We start from the raw sequence: 21,915 nt of genomic DNA on the forward strand, positions 1-21,915 counted from the left end.
TTTGTATGGAAACACAAAAGACCTCAAATAGTCAAAGCAATATTGAGAAAGAAGAATAGCACCTTATCTTTGACAAAGCAGGCAAAAATATACAGTGGATAAGACAGTCTCTTCAGCATGTGGGTCAGGATAAATGGTTAACTCCATATAAAAGAATGAAACTAGAACACTTTATAACTCCATGCACAAAAAATAAACTCAAATGTATTAAAGAGCTAAATGTAAAACCAAAGACTATAAAACTCTTAGAGGAAAACATAGGCAAAACATTCTCTGATGTAAATGAACCAAGATCCTCTATGACCCACCTCCAAGAGTAAGGGAAATGAAAAGAAAAATAAACAAATGGGATCTGATTAAATTTAAAAGCTTTTGAACAGTGAAAGAAACTATAAGCAAAGTGAAAAGACACCCCTCAGAATGGGAGAAATAATAGCAAACAAAAAATTGACAAGGAATTAACTTCCAAAATATACAAGCAGCTCATGCAGCTCAATGCCAGAAAAATGAACAACCCAATTGAAAAGTGGGAAAAAGACCTAAACAGACATTTCTCCAAAGAAGACATACATATGGCAAAAAAAAAAAAAAAAAAAAAACAAACATGAAAAGTTGCTCAACATCACTCATTATTAGATACATGCAAATCAAAACCACATTGAGTTATATACTCATGCCTGTCAGAGTGGCCATCATCAAAAATTCTGTGAACAATAAATGCTGGAGAGCATGAGAAGAAAAGGGAACCCTCTTACACTGTTGGTGGGAATGCAAACTGGTACAGCCACTATGGAAAACAGTGTGGAGAGTCCTGAAAAAATTGGGAATAGAACTGCCATTCGACTCAGAAATCCCACTGCTGGGCTTATACTCCAAAGAAACCATAATTGAAAGAGACTCCTGTACCCCAATGTTCATTGCATCACTGTTTACAATAGCTAGGACATGGAAGAAACTTAGACGTCCATTGGGAGATGAATGGGTAAAGAAGTTGTGATACATATGCAAAATGAATATTACTCAGCTATAAAAGGAATGCACTTGAGTCAGTTCTAATAAGGGGGATGAAACTGGAACCTATTAAACAGAGTGAAGCAAGTCAGAAAGAGAACTACAAATACTGTATATTAACACATATATATGGAATTTAGGATGGTGCCAATGATTCTAAATGCAGGGTACCAAAAGAGATTCATACAATAAAAACATATTTTGAGCTCAGGGGGTTAAGGTGAGGGTAGGATGACTTGAGAGAATAACATTGAAACATGTACATTATCATATGTAAAATAGATGGCCAGTGCAAGTTCGATGCATGAAGCAGGGCACCCAAAGCCAGTGCTCTGAGGCAACCCAGAGGGATAGGCTTGGGAGGGAGGTGGGAGGGGGTTTCAGGATGAGGGAACATATGTATACCTGTGGCTGATTCACAGCAAAAACCATCGCAAAGCTGTAAAATAATTATTGGCCAATTAAATTAATTTTAAAAAAGTCATCACATTAAATAAATATGTCACTTGGAAATAAAGAGGTGGGCACATATATGTGTTGAGAACACAATGGTTGAAAAGGGAGGAACTGTAAATATGGGCACATATCTCAGAAGTTCAGGCTTCCAGACACAGGGGTTTCATAATACTAGATGGCCTAATTGTTCACAATATTAAGTGGCATTTGGAATTAGCTACAGTAAGGGACTTAAAGTTGCCTGGAGGATGGGCACAGAAAGGCTGATTCTGCATGCTCTGTCACTTGGGGGGGGGGGGGGGTGGAGCTGCTGTGCCTTCCTGTCGACCTCTGTCTTGCAAAAGGTACAGAAATAGGAGGGATGGATTTAGTCGTCTGCCATCATTCCTTTCACTGGGTCCTTCTCTCTCATCTCACTTGGCTGTCTCTTCCTTTCTTCTTCCATCCTTTGAATGTTGTCCATAGTCAGGTCAATCCACTTATTGAGCAGACCAAACAGATGTCTATTTGTTGTAAAGAGATGCCATTATTGCTTTTTATTAAGTTTTTTCCACTTTATTCTGCAAGCACCGCCCCCCCCAACTTGAACTTTACAGTATCCAGTTTGTATGCACAGAAGTATGGAATATCTTTCTGATTTATAAATTCTTGCTTCCAATTAGGACTCAATAGTCCTTGGCCTGTTTTGAAAGATTTAAATTATTCTGAGTCTTCTTCTGCTTTGTAATGCTTACTAAGTACTTTGTTTCTATCCACAATGTCTATATGATGGCTTCCACATGTTTCCATGCCTGAGTCTCCAGTTAATGTATATTCTCCTGGGTGCCAAGATCTGGTTTTTTGCCAGGTTTCAATTTTAATCAAAAAGCCTTCTTTCATGTACTCACTTATATTAACAGGTCTGCAATAAGAGTTATCATGCCATGCTTTTTCAAATATATTCAGGGTTCCCTCTTGGACCAGCATTTGAAAAAACATGGACAATTTGCTCTGTAAGTGGTAGACCTTGTGTGTGTGTGTGTATGTGTGTGTGTGTGTGTGTGTGTGTGTGTGTGTGTAGTGGCCTTTCTCACTGTTCTTTTTATAGGTCTTTTTTGTCAAGACCTTCATATTTTCACCACCACCCATTTCATTTCCACTGGCCCCAGCCATGGAATACAGCTGCCCTATTTGATATTCTTTTACAGACATAGGTAGGATGACCCCATACTCCTTGAGCAAGATTATGTTTCTTCCAAGATGCAGAGCTACTTACTGCCTGCTCAGCTCCCAGTGATCTTCCCAGCAATGACAGTCATGGCTCAACTGGACTGCCTGTGCTACTTCTCTGTGGCCTGCTTTGTCTCCACCACCCTTGTGGTCACCACTCATGCCCCTGCCACCCCTGCCTTGCCTCTCCATCAATCATTTCTTTTAAAAACAAGCCCAGATACCAGTCGAAAGAAAGCTATAAGATACTGATGAAAGAAATCAAAGATGACACAGATGAAATGATATATCACGTTCTGGGATTAGAAGGATCAATAATGTGAAAATGACTATAATACCCAAAGCAACCCATAGTTTCAATGCAATCCTATCAAATTAGCAACGACATTTTTTTACAGAATTAGAATAAAAACAAAATTACAATTTGTATGGAAACACAAAAGACCTGAAGTAGCCAAAACTATCTTGAGAAAGAAAAGCACAGCTGGATGAATCAGGCTTCTTGATTCCAGATGATACTACAAAGCTGCAGTAATTGAGACTGTATGGTACTAGCACAAAAACAGAAAAACAGAGAAAAAACAAAAAACAGACCAACAGCATAGGATAGAAAGCCCATAAACAAACCCACCCACCCAAAGTCACCTAATCTATGAGAAAGGAGAAAGGGAGAAAAGACAGCCTCTTCAATAAGTGTGTTGTGAAAACTAGACAGCTACATATAAAAGAACAAAATTAGAACACTCCATAACAGCATACACACACACACATACACAACTGATTAAATGTCTAAATGTAAATCAGGACACTATAAAACTTTTAGAGGAAAACATAGGTAAAACACTCTGACATACACAACACAAAGACTTTTTTGATCCACTTTCTAGAGTAATGAAAATAAAAATAGACAAATGAGACCTAATTACACTTAGAAGCTTTTGCACACCTAAGGAATCCACAAATAAGATGAAAAAACAACCCTCAGAATGGGAGGAAATATTTGCAAACAAAGCAATTGACAAGAGATTAATCTCCAAAACATATGAACAGCTCATGCAGCTCAATATAAAAAAAAGCAACCTAATCAAACAATGGGTGAAGACCTAAATAGGCATTTCTCTAAAGCAGACATACAGATGGCCAGCAAACACATGAAGAAATATTCAACATTTCTAATTATTAGAGAAATTCAAATCAAAGTTACAATAAGGTATAGAGTTACATTTCTCAGAATGGCCATCATCAAAATATCTACAAACAATAAATGCTGGAGAGGGTGTGGAGAAAATGGAATCATCTTACACCATTGGTGGGAATGTAAATTGATACAGCCACTATGGAGAACAGCGTGGCTGTTCCTTAAAAAGCTAAAAATAGAGCTACCATATAACCCAGCAATCCCACTCCTGGACATATACCCAGAGAAAATTATAATTCAAAAAGCTGTATGCACCCGTGTTCACTGAAATAATATTCGCAATAACCAGAACATGGAAGCAACCTAAATGTCTATCAAAAGAAGAATGGATACAGAAGATGTAGTACATATATACAATGGAATATTACTCAGCCATTAAAGGCAATAAACATTGTGTCTTTTGCAGAGATATGGATAGACCTGAGACCAAAATATAAAGTACATCCAGATAAAGAAAAAACAAATATAGCATATTAAAACATATATGTGGAATCTAGAAGAATTGTATAGGTGATTTGATTTGCAAAGTAGAAATAGAGACATGTACAGAACAAATATATGGGTAAGAGGGGATGGGAGAAATTAGGAGATTTCAGTTGACATATAGACAGTACTATGTATAAAATGGGCTGCTCTAGTGGTTCAAATGGTAAAGAATCTGCCTGCAATGCTGGGGTCCCAGGTTTAATCCCTAAGTTGGGAAGGTTGCCTGGAGAAAGAAATGGCACTAGAAACTCATTCTAGTATTCTTGCCTGAAGAATTCCGAGACAGAGGAGCCTGACAGGCTACAGTCCATGGGGTCACAAAGAGTCAGACACAACGGAACAAATAACGCTCTCACTTTCACTTTCATGTATAAAATAGATAACTCATGGGAACTTTCTGTACAGGACAGGGAACTCAGTGTTTTGTGGTGAAAATGGGAAGGAAATTTAAGAAAATAGGGGATAAATGTATACATATAGTTGATTCATTTTGCTGTATAACAGAAACTGATATAGCAGTGTTAAACACCTATACTATAATTTAAAAAATATAAAACAAAACAAAGTTGATTGTGGTGATGATTGCATATATCTGTAAAATACAAAAATAAAACAAAACATTGAATTGTACACTTTGAATGGATGCATTGTATGGTATGGTACATGAATTATGGCACAATAAAACTCTTTTAGAAATAAATAAATAACAAAACCATGCAATTTTTGTAGAACTGTGCTATTATTTTGTATGTGGTGCAGTTGTGTATGTGTGTGTGCTTACTGGTATTATATTACATATATTAGCAATCCATTAATGTTTCCCCTAGTGCTTTCTTTTTGAAACCAAACCTAAACCTTTGATAAGATCAATAAAATTGATGAAACATCAAAGACAGATATATCAGGAGAAAAAGAAAGAGAGAGAAAATACAAGTAATCAATTATGGTAATAATTGAGGTGACATCACTACATATTTTACAGACAAAAAATAATAATAAGGAATGTTATGGACAACTCTCAGCTAATGATATAGACACTAAAACTGCAATATTTTTTCTTCTTCTGTGTATGTATGTGTGTTCTTGTATATTTGTGTATCATAATAAAAAATTGAGTTAAAACAAGGAAAAAGTAATGTATTAATGCATAAAAGTAAGTTTAAACAATAAAGAAATATTTGCAATATAAAGACAATCCAAGGAGCATTTGTTCTAATATATGAGCAGCTTTTTCAGTTCAGTTCAGTTCATTCACTCAGTCATGTCCGACTCTTTGAAACCTCATGGACTGCAGCACACCAGGCTTCCCTGTCCATCAGAAACTCCCAGAGTTTACCCAAACTCATGTCCATTGAGTCGATGATGCCATCCAACCATCTCATCCTCTGTTGTCCCCTTCTCCTCCTACCCTAATCATACCCAGCATTAGGGTCTTTTCAAATGAGTCAGCTCTTCACATCAGGTGGCTAAATTATTGCGGTTTCAGCTTCGACATCAGTCATTAAAATGAACACCCAGGACTGGTCTCCTTTGGGATAGAATGGATAGGATCTCCTTGCAGTCAAAGGGATTCTCAAGAGTCTTTTCCAAAAACATAGTTCAAAAGAATCAATTTTTTGGTGCTCAGCTTTCTTTATAGTCCATCTCTCACATCCATACATGACTACTGGAAAAACCATAGCCTTGACTAGATGGACCATTGTTGGAAAATTAATGTCTCTGTTTTTTAATCTGCTAATTTGGTCATAACTTTCCTTCCAAGGAGTAAGCATCTTTATTTTCATGGCTGCAGTCACCATCTGCAGTGATTTTGGAATCCAAAAAAATAAAGTCAGCCTCTGTTTCCACTGTTTCCCCATCTATTTGTCATGAAATGATGGGACCAGATGCCATGATCTTAGTTTTCTGAATGTTGAGCTTTAAGCCAACTTTTTTACTCTCCTCTTTCACTTTCATCAAGAAGCCCTTTAGTTCTTCACTTTCTGGCATCAGGGTGGTGTCATCTGTATATCTGAGGCTATTGATATCTCTCCTGGCAAGCTTGATTCCAGCTTATGCTTTATCCAGCCCAGCATTTCTCATGATGTACTCTGCATATAAGTTAAATAAGGAGGGTGACAATATACAGCCTTGAAGTATTCCTTTTCCAATTTGGAACCAGTCTGTTGTTCCATGTCCACTTCTAACTGTTGCTTCCTGACCTGCATATAGATTTCTCAGGACATAGCTCAGGTGGTCTGGTATTCCCATCTCTTTCAGAATTTTCCAGTTTACTGTGATACACAGAGTCAAAGGCTTTGGCATAGTCAATAAAGCAGAAATAGATGTTTTTCTGGAACTCTCTTGCTTTTTTGATGATCCAGCAGATGTTGGCAATTTGATCTCTGGTTCCTCTGCCTTTTCTAAACCAGCTTGAACATCCGGAAGTTCACAATTCATGTACAGTTGACACCTGGCTTGGAGAGTTTTGATCACTACTTTGCTAGCATGTGAGACGAGTGCAATTGTGTGGTACTTTGAGCAATTTTTGGCATTGCCTTTCCTTGGGATTGAAATGGAAACTGATATTTTCCAGTCCTGTGGCCACTGCTGAGCTTTCCAAATTTGTTGGCATATTGAGTGAAGCACTTTCACAGCATCATCACCTCCACTAGCTTTGTTTGTGGTGATGCTTCCTAAGGCCCACTTGACTTCACATTTTAGGATGTCTGGCTCTAGGTGAGTGGTCACACCACTGTGATTATCTGGTTCATAAAGATCTTTTTTCTATAGTTCTTCTGTGCATTCTTGTCAGCTCTTCTTAATATCTTCTGCTTCTGTTAGGTCCATACCATTTCTGTCCTTTATTGAGCCCATCTTTGCATGAAATTTTCCCATGGTATCTCTAATTTTCTTGAAGAGATCTCTAGCCTTTTCCATTCTATTGTTTTCCTCTATTTCTTTGCACGGATCATTGAGAAAGGCTTTCTTATCTCTCCTTGCTATTCTTTGGAACTCTGCATTCAAATGGGTATATCTTTCCTTTTCTCCATTGATTTTGGCTTCTCTTCTTTCACAGCTATTTATAAGGCTTCCTCAGACAGCCATTTTGTGTGTTTTTTTTTTTGCATTTCTTTTTCTTGGGGATGGTCTTGCTCCCTGTCACCTGTACAATGTCACGAACCTCATTCCATAGTTCACCAGGCACTCTGTCTATAAGATCTAGACCCTTAAAGCTATTTCTCACTTCCACTGTATAATCATAAGGGATTTTATTTAGGTCATACGTGAAATGTCTAGTGGTTTTCCCCACTTTCTTCAATTTAAGTCTGAATTTGGCAATAAGGAGTTCATGGTCTGAGCCACAGTCAGCTCCTGGTCTTGTTTATGCTGACTATATACAGCTTCTTCATCTTTGGCTGCAAAGAATATAATATATCTGATTTTAGTGTTGGCCATCTGGTGATGTCCATCTGTAGTCTTCTCTTGTGTTGGAAGAAGGTGTTTGCTATGACCAGTGTGTTCTCTTGGCAAAACTCCATTAGCCTTTGCCCTGATTCATTCTGTCCCCAAGGCAAATCTGCCTGTTACTTCCGGGGGGTTCTTGACTTCCCTTTTGCATTCCAGCCCCCTATAATGAAAAAGACATCTTTTTTCGATGTTAGTTCTAAAAGGTCTTGTAGGTCTTCATAGAACCGTTCAACTTCAGCTTCTTCATCATTACTGGTCAGGGCATAGACTTGTATTACCATGATATTGAATGTTTTGCCTTGGAAATGAACAGAAATCATTCTGTCTCTTTTGAGATTGCATCCAAGTACTGCATTTTGGACTCTTTTGTTGACTATGATGGCTACTCCATTTCTTCTAAAGGATTCTTGCCCCAAATAGTAGATATAATGGTCATCTGAGCTAAATTCCTGTCCATTTTAATTTGCTGATTCCTACAATTTCAACGTTCACTGTTGCCATCTCCTGTTTGACCATTTCCAATTTGCCTTGATTCATGGACCTAACATTCCAGATTCCTCTGTAATATTGCTCTTTACAGCATCAGACCTTGCATCCATCACCAGTCACATCCACAACTGGTTGTTGTTTTTTCTTTGGCTCCATCCCTTCACTCTTTCTGAAGTTATTTCTCCATTGATCTCCAGTAACATATTGGGCACCTACTGACCTAGGGAGTTCATCTTTCAGTGTCCTATCATTTTGCTTTTTCTTACTGTTCATGGGGTTCTCAAGGCAAGAATACTGAAGTGATTTGCCATCCCCTACTCCAGTTGATCACATTTTCTCAGAACTCTCCACCATCACCCGTCCCTCTTGGGTGGCCCTACATGGCATGCCTTAGTTTCATTGAGTTAAACAAGGTTGTGGTCCATGTGATCATATTGGTTTGTTTGGTTAGTTTTCTATGATTGTGGTTTCAGTCTGTCTGCCCTCTGATGCCCTCTCTCAGTGCCTACTGTCTTACTGGGGTTTCTCTTACCTTGCACGTGGGGTATCTCCACATGGCCTCTGCTCCTGACCTTGAACGTGGGGTAACAGCTTTTTTGAAGCAGTATAAAAAAAAGGATGCATAGGTTGGATCTCCTTGCTGTCCAAGGGACTCTCAAAAATCTTCTCCAGCATCACAATTCAAAAACCTAAATTATTCAATGCTCAGCCTTTTTTATGGCCCAGCTCTTACATTTGTACATAACTCCTGGAAAGACCATAGGTTTGACTGTATGGACCTTTGTTGGAAAACTGAGTACACTTCCTTTTTTAAATTGTGTTTGTCAAGGCATTAGATGTGATTTTATATACATATGCACATAATAATAAGGCTCAATATTAAGTGAATATAATGTATTCAGACATTAAGTAGAATTTTCAGCTGTCACCTTTTTCAAAGCTATTTTAATGAAAATATTTAGTACTGGAAAGGCTATATAGGCTAACACACACATGCAACAGACATTACTTTATAAGGTCTAGAAGGTATTATGTGTTTGACAAAATATGTCACAACTCTTTCAGAAAAGGACTTCAACATTTTTGGCAATGAATTCCTAGTCTATCATTTATCAAAAATTTTTTTATCACAGTTTTTTTTAATTTTATTTTATTTAGTTTTACAATATTGTATTGGTTTTGCCATATATCAAAATGAATCTGCCACAGGTATACATGTGCTCCCCATCCTGGACCCTCCTCCCTCCTCCCTGCCCATACCATCCCTCTGGGTCGTCCCAGTGCACCAGCCCCAAGTATCTAGTACCGTGCATCGAACCTGGACTGGTGACTCATTTCATATATGATATTATACATATTTCAATGCCATTCTCCCAAATCATCCCACGCTCTCCCTCTCCCACAGAGTTCATGAAATATTAGTCATCATAATGACTAATAAGAAGGAATTGGTTAAATTATATTATACATATAGTACTTTAATAGACAAATATTAGAAATAATTCTTTAGAAGAATATATAAGAAAAAGAAAAAAAAATCTCAATTCATATTAGCAATTAAAAACCAAATCTGTTGTTATTCAGTCACCCAATCATGTTCAACTCTTCGAGATACCATGGACTGCCAAATGCCAGACCTCTCTGTCCCTCACCATCTCCTGAAGTTTGCCAAAGTTTATGTCCATTGCATTGGTGATGCCATCCAGCCATCTCATTCTCTGACACCCTCTTCTCCTTCTATCCTCAATCTTTCCCAGCATCAGGGAAAGTATTTTGGTTATCTGATATGAACAGCTGGCTCACTGGAAAATTCACTGTTGCTGGGATAAAACAAACTACGAAAGAGCATATATAGTATAATCTCAGATTTTTGAAAAATTTTTGAAGACTTCAGTAAAGCATTATCTATGAAAATAATGCTTACTTCTATCTAGTATTTTAGGCAAGATTTATGCAATGTTTTCTTTTTTATGTGAATTTATAAAATAAATATATATTCATTGTATGAACATTATAAAACCAATAAAATAATCTATTATTTAATAAAAAAAATATTGTCTACATTCTTCCTGCATTCTTTTTTATTTACTGGGGGATTACAGTAGAAGTGTGTTTTTAATTTAATGCATCAAAATGTACATGGCCCTGAGAATTTCATTTTATGATTTTCACCCATCAGGCTATTATATTCATGTTAAGTGTCTTCAGTTAGAAAGAACAGCCTTAAAAAGACTGTTCTTGACTGAGAAATGCCTTCCCTAAGTAAACAGAAGCAAATAATTCAAAGTAGCTACTAGTGGAAAGGCTCATTTTGGGAATTCTGCCCTTAGGTCTCTACATTCTAATTCAAAGATACATTGCAACACTTTTAAATTTGAAATTCAATAGTATGTTAATTCTTCGATGTTTCCCCAAAAGAAACAGTATAGCTTCTTCTTTACTGTCAAGGTTTTTATGACTTAGAAAGAAATAAACAAACGAAGAAAAATCTGTGATTGCTGCATGTGACCACTTGAATGCTGGCTAATGGAAAAAGGCAAAATGGTTGTCTGAGGAGGACTTACAAATAGCTGAAAAAAGAAGAGAAGCTAAAGGCAAAGGAAAAAAAGGGAAGACATGCCCATTTTGAATGCAGAGTTCCAAAAAATAGCAGCAAGAGATAAGAAAGACTTCCTCAGTGATCAGTGCAAAGAAATAGAGGAAAACAATAGAATGGAAAAGGCTAGAGATCTCTTCAAGAAAATTAGAGATATCATGGGAACATTTCATGCAAAGATGGGCTCAATAAAGGGCAGAAATGGTATGGACCTAATAGAAGCAGAAGATACTAAGAAGAGGTGGCAAGAATGCACAGAAGAACTATACAAAAAAAAGGATCTTCATGACCCAGGTAGCCATGATGGTGTGATCACTCACCTAGAGCCAGCCATCCTGGAATGCAAAGTCAAGTGGGCCCTAGGAAGCATCACTATGAACAAAGATAGTGAGGGGGATGAAATTCCAGTTGAATTCAAAACCTAAAACATGATGATGTGAAAGTGCTGCACTCAATATGCTATCAAATTTGGAGAACTCACAGCAGCCACAGGACTGGAAAACATCAGTTGTCATTCCAATCTGAAAAAAAGGCAATGCCAAAGAATGTTCAAACTACTGGGCAATTACACTCATTTCACACACTAGCAAAGTTATGCTTAAAATCCTCTAAGCCAGGCTTCAAAAGTACATGAACCATGAAGTTTCTGATGTTCAAGCTAGATTTGGAAAAGGCTGAGAAATCAGAGATCAAATTGTCAGTATCCATTGGATCATAGAAAAAGTGAGAGAACTCCAGAAAAAAAACAAAAAATCTACTTCTGCTTTATTGACTATGACAAAGATTTTGACTGTGTGGATCACAACAAACTGTGGAAAATTCTTAAAGTGATGGGAGTACCAGAACACCTGACCTACTTCCTGAGAAAGGAACAGGTCAAGAAGCAACAGTTAGAACTGGACATGGAACAACAGACTGGTTCCAAATTGGAAGAGGAGTACATCAAGGCTGTATATTGTCACCCTGCTTATTTAAGTCATATGCAGAGTACATCATGCAAAATGCCAGGCTGGATGAAGCACAAGTTGGAATCAAGCTTGCTGGGAGAAATATCAATAAATTCAGATATGCAGATGATACCACCTTTATGGCAGAAAGAGAAGAACTAAAGAGCCTCTTGATAAATTGCAAGAATAGAGTGAAAAATCAGACTTAAAGCTTAGCATTCAGAAAATTAAAGTCATGACATCCAGCCTCATCACTTCATGGCAAATAGATGGGGAAACAATGGAAACAGTGAGAGCCTTTATTTTACAGCCAATGGTAACTGAAGCCATGAAATTAAAAGGTGCTTGCTCCTTGGAAGAAAAGCTATGACCAACCTAGACAGCATATTAAAAAGCAGAGACATTACTTTGCCAACAAAGGCCCATCTAATCAAAGCTATAGTGTTCCCAGGAGTCATGTATGGATGTAAGAGTTGGACTATAAATAAAGCAGAGCACCGAAGAATTGATGTTTTTGAACTAGTGTTCAAAAACTCTTGAGAGTCCATTGAACTGCAAGGAGACACAACCAGTCAATCCTAAAGGAAATCAGTCCTTAATATTCATTGGAAAGACTTATGCTGAAGCTGAAACTCCAATACATTGGCCACCTGATTTGAAGATCTGGCTCATTGAAAAATCTGTGATTCTGGGAAGCATTGAAGGCGTAGATGAAGGGGGTGACAGAGGATAAGATGGTTGGATGGCATCCCCGACTCAATGGACATGAGTTTGAGTAAACTCCAGGAATTGGTGATGGACAGGGAAAGCCTGTTGTCCTAAAGTCCATGGGGTCACAAAGAGTTGGACATGACTGAGTGAGTGAACTGATGCTGATGAGAAAATTTACCACAGCAGGCAGGCTCATGAAAATTTCTGAAACTCAGTTATCTTATCTGAAAATACATGAGCATGTTGATTCTTAAATTACATAATTGTGTGAAGATTAAACTTTAACTATTGAAAGCATTAAGGGTCCTATTATATTTTATTATGGTAGGACTAAGATATGGTCTCTTTCAGCAAATTTAAAACTATAACAATGTGCTGTTTTCAGCAATAGCAGAATAATCTTTTGGAGTTCCATGTCAAGACTATATATTGTAATCTTGCTCATTGAACTAATATGCAGAGTACATCATTCGAACTCCCAGGCTGGATGAAGCTCAAGCTGGAATCAAAATTTCTGGGAAAAATGTCAATAACCTCAGATACATAGATGACACCATCCTAATGGCATAAAGTGAAGAGGAAATAAAGAACCTCTTAATGAAGCTGAAAGAGGAGAGTCAAAAATCTGGCTTCAAATTCAACATTCAAAAATTAAGATCATGGCATATGGTTCCATCACTTTGTGTCACATAGATAGGGAAATAATGGAAACAGTGACAAATTTTATTTTCTTGGGCTCCAAAATAACTGCAGATGGTGATTGAAGCTATGAAATTAAAAGATGCTTCCTCCCTGGAAGAAAAAACCATGACAAACATAGACAACATATTAAAAAGAGTGACATCAATTTGCCAATGAAGGTCTGTAGTCAGAGCTATGGTATTTCCAATAGTCATGTATGGGTGTGAGAATCAAACCATAAAGAAGCCTGAACACTGAAAAATTGATGCTTTTGAGCTGTGAGGCTGGAAAACACTCTTGAGAGTCCCTTGGACAGCAAGGAGATCAAGGTAGTCAATCCTAAAGGAAATCAACCTTGACTGTACATTGCAAGGACCAATGGTGAAGCTGAAGCTCCAGTAGTTTGGCCAATTGGTATGAAGAGTCAACTCATTGTAAGACTCTGATGCTGCTGGAAAGATTGAAGGCAGGAAAAGGGGATGACAGAGGATGAAATGGTTGGATGGCATAACCGATTCAATGGACATGAGTTTGAGCAAACTCCAGGAGATCATAAAGGACAGGGAAGCTGGGCATGCTACAGTCCATGAGGTTGCAAAGATTCAGATATGACTGAGTGACTGAATAACGACAACATACTAAATAAGATGCATATAAATTTGTGAAGCTATTTGACTCCTGTGCCCTATTGATAGAGTCTCATGACTTTAAAATAATTTATATTTATAGTTAAAGTGAGATTATGATTTTACTTTACAGGTCAATATCTCCCAAGACTCTTCATTACTCATTATCTTATTGGTTTATGTTCGATATTCTTAAATATATTTACTGAACAAATTTTAGAACACTATTTAATGGCGCCATCCCCAGCAAAAGTTCATTGATATTTCTATTGTACTAATTTTCTCTTTGTTGCTGCTCATTTGCTAAAGTCATCTCCAATTCTTCTCAACCCCATGGACTGCAGCATGTCAGGTTCCCCTGTTCTTCATTATATCCCACAGTTTGCTGAAAGTAGTGCCCATGAGTTGGTGATACCATCCAACCATCTCATTCTCTGCTACCCTCCTCTCTTTTTGCCTTAAATCTTTCCCAGCATCAGGGTCTTTTCCAATGAAACAGCTCTTTGCATCAGGTAGTCAAAGTATTGAAGGTTCAGCATCAGTCTTTCCAATGAATATTCTGGGTTGAATTCCTTTAAGATTAACTGGTTTGATATCCTTTTAGTCCAAGGGACCCCAGACCCACAATTAAAAAGCATCAATTCCTTGGGGGCACAGCCTTCTTTATGGTCAAAAGTATACATCCATACATGACTATGGGAAAATCATAGCTTTGAGTATACAGACCCTTGTCAGCAAATTGGTGTCTCTGCCTTTTAATACACTGTCTAGATTTGTCATAGCTTTTCTTCCAAGGAGCAGTCAGTCAGTAAGTTCAGACAGTCAGTCATGTCCAACTCTGCGACCCCATGGATTGCAGTAGGCCAGGCTTCCCTGTCCATCACCAACTCCTGGAGCTTGCTCAACTTATGTCCGTCAACTTGCTGATGCCATCCAACCATTTCATCCTTTGTCGTCCCCTACTCCTCCTGCCTTCAATCTTCCCCAGCAACAAGATCTTTTCATGATGCAGTTCTTTGCATCAGGTGGCTAAAGTATTGGAGTTTCAACTTAGCTTCAGTCCTTCCAATGAAAACCCAGGGTTGCTTTTCTTTGGGAATTACTGGTTTGATCTCCTTGGAGTCCAGGGGACTCAAGAGTCTTCTCCAACACCACAGTTCAAAAGCATCAGTTCTTCAGCGTTCAGCTTTCTTTATAGTCCAACTCTCATATCCACACGTGACTACTGGAAAAAACAGGTTTGACTAGATTGACCTTTGTCAGCAAATAATGTCTCTGCTTTTTAATATGCTGTCTAGGTTGATCATAGCTTTTCTTCCAAGGAGTAAGCATCTTTTAATGTCATGGCTGCTGTGACCATCTTCAGTGATTTTGGAGCCCCCAAAAATAAAGTCAGCCACTGTTTCCAGTTTCCCCATGTATTTTCCATGAAGTGATGGGACCAGATGTCATATCTTAGTTTTCTGAATGTTGAGTTTAAACCCAACTTTTTCACACTCCTCTTTCACTTTCAAGAGGCTCTTTAGTTAGTTCTTCTTCATTTATGTCTGGAAATACACAATTTTTAACAGGAACATAAAGAAGTAAATGGATTAGAGAAATCAGTTATAGAGGAAACAAATAAACTGTGCCACCAAACACCAAGTGACTTAAGTTAAAAATATGGCATGATCCTGCAGGGTGGTGTCATCTGCATATCTGAGGTTATTGATATTTCTTCTGGCAATTTTGATTCCATGTTTTGCTTCATCTATCCTGGAATTTTGCACAATAACTTGGTTTGGAAGATGTACTCTACATATAAGCTAAATAAGCAGGTGACAATATGCAGCCTTGATGTACTCTTTTCCCATTCTGGAACCAGTCTGTTGTTCCATGTCCAGTTCTAACTGTTGCTTCTTGAGGTGCATACAGGTTTCTGAGGAGGCAGGTAAGGTAGTCTGGTATCCACATCTCTTTAAGAATTTTCCATGATATGTTGTGATCCACATAAAGTCTTTAGCATAGTCAATGAAGGAGAAATACATATATTTTTTAAATTCTCTTGATTTCTCTATGATCCAATGGACGTTGGAAATTTGATCTCTGGTCCCTCTATCCTTTCTAAACCCAGCTGGTACATCTGAAAGTTCTTGGTTCACATACTGCCGAAGCCTAGCTTGAAAGATTTTGAACATAACCTTCCTAATATGAGAAATGAACACAATTGTGTGGCAGTTTCAACATTCTTTGGTATTGCCCTTCTTTCAGATTGGAATGAAAGCTGACCTTTTGCAGTCCTGTGGCCACTGCTGAGCTTTCCAAATTAGTTGATATATTGAGTATAGAACTTTAACAGGATTTGAATAGCTATTAGGATTTTAAATATGCTAGGATTTTAAACAACTCAGCTGGAATTCCATCACCTCCACTTGCTGTGTCTGTAGTAATGCTTCCCAAGGCCCCTTGACTTCACACTCCAGGATGTCTTACTTTAGTTAATTGACTACACCATTCGTGGCTGTCTTGGTCAAAAGATCTTTTATTTGTACAGTTATTCTGTGTATTCTTGCCTCCTCTTCCCAATCTCTTCTACTTCTATTGGGTCCTTACCATTTCTGTCCTGTATCGCACCCATCCTTGTATGAAATGTTCCCTTGGGATCTCCAATTTTCTTGAAGAGATCTCTAGTTTTTCTTATTCTGTTGTTTTCCTCTATTTCTTTGAATTATTCATTTAAGAAGGCCTTCTTATATCTCCTTGCTCATTTTTGGAACTCTGTATTTAGCTGGGTATAGCTTTTCCTTTCTTCCTTGCTTTTCACTTCTTTCCTCAACTGTTTATGAAGCCTGATTAGACAACTACTTTGCCTTTTTGCATTTCTTCTTTGAAAAGATTTTGATCACTGCCTCATGTACAGTTATGAACCTCTGTCCATATTTCTTCAGGCACTCTGCCTAGATCAGCTGCTTCAATCTGTTTGTCACCTCCCCTGTATAAAGAGATATGATTGAGGTCATAAGGGATATCAATCATAAGGGATGATTTAAGTCATACCTGAATGGCCTAGTGGTTTTCCCTACTTTCTTCAATCTTGGCCTGAATTTTGCAATAAAGGGCTTGTTTAACTCAATAAGCTTTTCTCATTAAATGTTTCTGAGTATTTTCCTTTATTTAACTCAGTAACTTTTTGTTTGTATAGTGGAAATTTTGTGATTGAAATTTTTTTTAAATATGGTGGCAAACATCAAAATTAATATACATACATATTTAATCCTCTTAGTTATCAAGATCATAATCCACTATGAACACTTAAAGGACTAAATTGACATAAAGTTTCAACAAAACACACATTAGCTGTCATATATTCCATCTGCTGTTCAGTATAGAATGAGTGGTCAGCATAGTCTGCAAAAAGATAAAATCATCAGTAGACCATAAACCATGAAACACATTTCTCTTTGTGATGTTCATGAATGTGAGCTTGTTTGATATGTCCTTAGTGAAGTGCTTATGTTGTTTGGCTTGCAGTTAAAGTGTTCCTCACAATGACAATTAGCCCATGAAACCTGACACGTAGTATTGAATCTAAGTGTCCTCCCCCAGAAATAGAAAAAGAAAGTGTGTTTATATATGCTTGTGAGTGCAGTGAAATGAAGGACAGATGCTTGGGTCCAATAATTCTTTAAATATCATTTTCATTCATTAACTAATTTACTCATTCATTGATGAGAATGCACACCTACTAAGTGTCAGATACTGTATAATGTTTTCTAAGTAACATAAGAAATTAACTGTCCTTTCAAAAAATTCTAAAAGACTTCCTTTGTTTACTGAAGCTTTTGATTAAAATTTTTGTGAGATTAAATGTTGCTTTTTAAATTTTACTTACCATAATCCTAATTTTACTTACTTGGAAGGGAAGGAAAAGAAACATAAGAATAGATTTAAAACAACATAAGGAGCAATTTTCTACAATTCTTCCACTAAAGTATGTAAATATATATGTATGTTTATATCCCATATATATGTTTGTTTGTGTGTTTGTATAGATATACACACATGTATACAGAAATAATTTACTATTTATAGACAAAATGTATATATAGTATTAAAGTGTTGAAAAACTTTACTAATTTAAATATTTAGTTAATATATATGTCATATATATATATTTATTTTAAATATTTATCATAATAATTTTTTATATATTTTTCATCAGCCAGTCAAGACTGAACCTGCCTACATATAAATAAAGATGTCATGAGGAACAGTTTTCGTGATCTAAGGTGCAGTTGGAATTCCCTCCAACTTCCCATGATCCTTCTGATCTGAAACACATTTGTTAGATTAAGATCTGGTATACAAACTACAACACTGTTAGGATTTTGCAAAATTGTTAAGATTAAAATCAACATGGTGCCTGAATATGCAAGCATGGTAGCTCTTCTGAAAGAGAGGTGGATCTTTATTCTGCTTTAGAGGCATATGCTGAAATATTTTGTGATAAAATGACTGAGAGTGTAAAGGAAATTTTGAAAGACAAATCAACCTCACTATATCTTGAAAACCTAGAAGTCTTTCTAAAATATCCTCTCCTTTTTTTTTTTCCCCTCAAGATTTTTAGGATATAAGCAAGAAACAAAGTTATGAACTGAAATGCTGAGGAATGGGAGAAAATAAACATGAGGAAGGAATCAGTAACTATCAGGGCTTACCAGCTGATATCATGTTACCTGCAAGTGACCCTACCCCAATTCTTTGTGTTTCTTCAAAGCACTGTATCATTTTAGCAGTCACAGTGTCCAACTTTTAGCTTTCAGTGTACCTTTGGTATGATTTAGTCACAAAGTCATGTCCGAATCTTTGTGACCCCATGAACTATAGCCCACCAGGCTCCTCTCTCCATGGAATTTCCCAGGCAAGAATATCGGAGTGGGTTGCCATCTCCATCTCTAGGGGATCTTCCCCACCCAGAGATTGAACTTGGGTCTTTTGCATTGCAGGTGGATTATTTACCAAATGGGTCACCTGGGAAGAAAGCCGTTGGTGTAGCCAAAAGCAATTTCTAAGTCATGTGCTTTTCTTTCTACCTTTTCTCATAATTTTAACAACTAATATAAAATGCCAAACTACCACTGATTGAAAATTGATTTTATTTATTTTTTTTTCCTCTAATTTTATTTTATTTTTAAACTTTACATAATTGTATTAGTTTTGCCAAATATCAAAATGAATCCGCCACAGGTATACATGTGTTCCCCATCCCGAACCCTCCTCCCTCCTCCCTCCCCATACCATCCCTCTGGGCCGTCCTAGTGCACCAGCCCCAAGCATCCAGCATCATGCATCGAGCCTGGACTGGCAACTCGTTTCCTACATGATATTTTACATGTTTCATTGCCATTCTCCCAAATCTTCCCACCCTCTCCCTCTCCCACAGAGTCCATAAGACTGTTCTATACATCAGTGTCTCTTTTGCTGTCTCGTACACCAGGTTATTGTTACCATGTTTCTAAATTCCATATATATGCGTTAGTATACTGTATTTCTGTTTTTCCTTCTGGCTTACTTCACTCTGTATAATAGGCTCCAGTTTCATCCACCTCATTAGAACTGATTCAAATGTATTCTTTTTAATGGCTGAGTAATACTCCATTGTGTATATGTACCACAGCTTTCTTATCCATTCATCTGCTGATGGACATCTAGGTTGCTTCCATGTCTTGGCTATTATAAACAGTGCTGCGATGAACATTGGGGTACACGTAGAATTAATTACAGAGTCAACTCAGTTGAGAAAAGAATATGCACAAGTTTCCTCAACTACCTCTTTCCCAACTGAAAGTCTCTACTATATTTCTCTGACTGGGGCCCAAGTAGTAAGTCTCAGTTCTTTTGTAATCCAAATAATAACTTGCAGATTTAGCTATTAAACATGAAGAAACAATGTTACTAGTAGGACTTTAATTTCAGAGTTACCAAAAAGTAAAATTGATTATATCTTTGAAAGGATAATGTAAGTTGAATTTATTAAGTATGGTTAAAGAAAAATATTTAAGAATGTCTTATCTTTTCCATTCCTAACCCTATGAATTCTGAAATATTGGGTGTCAGACTAAACATTTCACCTAAAAATCTTAATTTGTTGACTTTATCATTCTAATTTAACAGATGGGAAAAGTGAAGAAAATAGTGTGGTTAGGGCTCAAGTCCAGGAAAGTTTATCTACTGATATACCAATCTGGGACTTAAAATAGTTACTTTTTGTTCAGAATTTACTATTTCCATGTACTGTGGTAAGTATTTTATGTGCATTATCATGTTTAATGTTCACATAAAGTCTATGATGTGACTCTAAATACTTCTCATTATTTTCTAGATTATAAACCTGAAGCTTAGAGAAGTAAATTAATATCCTCAGTGTCACACAGCTAATGAAGGCTAGAGCAGGATCTTAGTTGGCCTTTGACTGTGTATACTCATTCTTTCACCAGGCTCTGCCATTGCCACTAGTTTTGTTGTTGTTCAGTCATTAAGTTGTGTCCAGCTCTTTGTGGCCCCATGGACAGTAGCTTATCATGGTCTTTTGTCCTCTACTATCTCCTGAAGTTTGCTCAAAATCATGTTCATTGAGGCAGTGATGCTTATCTAACCATATCATCCTCTGTTTCCCCATCTATATAGATTGTTATTAGTAACAGAATGAGTATTTGGAAACTGAGAAGCAATAAGGGAAGTAAGACGCACATAGTGCATAAGTACTGCAATTCACCATTGAAAAACACATAGGAAAGTGAATCAAATTCTCTAGAGTTCTGAGACCCCTCTCTGTTTGTTAGGATGGAGGGACATGTGGTCAAAGGGGTGGGCCAAAGTCTTAAACTTTCCAGTGAGTTCTATTCTGCTTCTTTATATGTATTTCAGTTCGGTTCAGTCCCTCAGGCATACCTGGCTCTTTGCAACCCCATGGACTGCAAGAGCCAGGCTTCCCTGTCAGTCATCAACCCCTGAGGCCTACTTAAATGTATGTCCATTGAGTCAGTGATGCCATCCAGCCATATCATCCTCTGTCATCCCCTTCTCCTTCCACCTTCCATCTTTCGCAGCATCGACGTCTTTTCAAATGAGTCATTCGCATCAGGTGGCCAAAGTATTAGAGTTTCAGCTTCAGCATCAGTCCTTCCACAGAATATTCAGGACTGATTTCCTTTAGGATTGACTTGTTGGATCTCCTTGCAGTCCAGGGAGTCTCAAGAGTCTTCTCTAACACCACAGTTCAAAAGCATTAAATATTCAGGACTCAGCTTTCTTTATAGTCCAGCTCTCGCATCCATACATGACTACTGAAAAAACCATAGCTTTGAATAGATGGACGTTTGCTGGTAAAGTCTTTGCTTTATAATATGCTGTCTAGGTTGGTCATAGCTTTTCTTTCAAGGAGCAAGCGTCTTTTAGTTTCATGGCTACACTCACCATCTTCAGTGATTTTGGAGACCCCTAAAATTAAGTCCTTCACCATTTCCTTTGTTTCCCCATGTATTTGCCATGAAATGATGGGACCAGAGCCAGACATCCCACAATGTGAAGTCAGGTGGGTCTTATAAAGCATCACTACGAACAAAGCTAGTGGAGGTGATGAAATTCCAGTTGAGCTATTCCAAATCCTAAAAGATGATGCTGTGAAAGTGCTGCACTCAATATGCCAGCAAATTTGGAAAACTCAGCAGTGGCCACGGGACTGGAAAAGGTCAGTTTTCATTCCAATCCCAAAGAAAGGCAATGCCGAAGAATGCTCAAACTACCACACAATAGCACTCATCTCACATGCTAGTAAAGTAATGCTCAAAATTCTCCAAGCCAGGCTTCAGCAATATGTGAACCGTGAACTTCCTGATGTCCAAGCTGGTTTTAGAAAAGTCAGAGGAACCAGAGATCAAATTGCCAACATCCGCAGGATCATGGAAAAAGCAAGAGAGTTCCAAAAAACATCTATTTCTGCTTTATTGACTATGCCAAAGCCTTTAACTATGTGGATCACAATAAACTGTGGAAAATCCTGAAAAAGATGGGAAT

The 21,915-nt window shown here is 37.4% G+C and overlaps 1 pseudogene; it reads right to left on the bottom strand.

The window, feature by feature from the left end:
• Positions 1-1,834: 1,834 nt before the first annotated feature.
• Positions 1,835-21,915, bottom strand: part of LOC104983923 — an 81,314-nt pseudogene continuing 61,233 nt past the window's right edge.

Source organism: Bison bison, unplaced genomic scaffold (genome assembly GCF_000754665.1).
Source record: "Bison bison bison isolate TAMUID 2011002044 unplaced genomic scaffold, Bison_UMD1.0 scf7180017863688, whole genome shotgun sequence".
In the NCBI taxonomy this organism is placed as follows: Eukaryota; Metazoa; Chordata; class Mammalia; order Artiodactyla; family Bovidae; genus Bison; species Bison bison.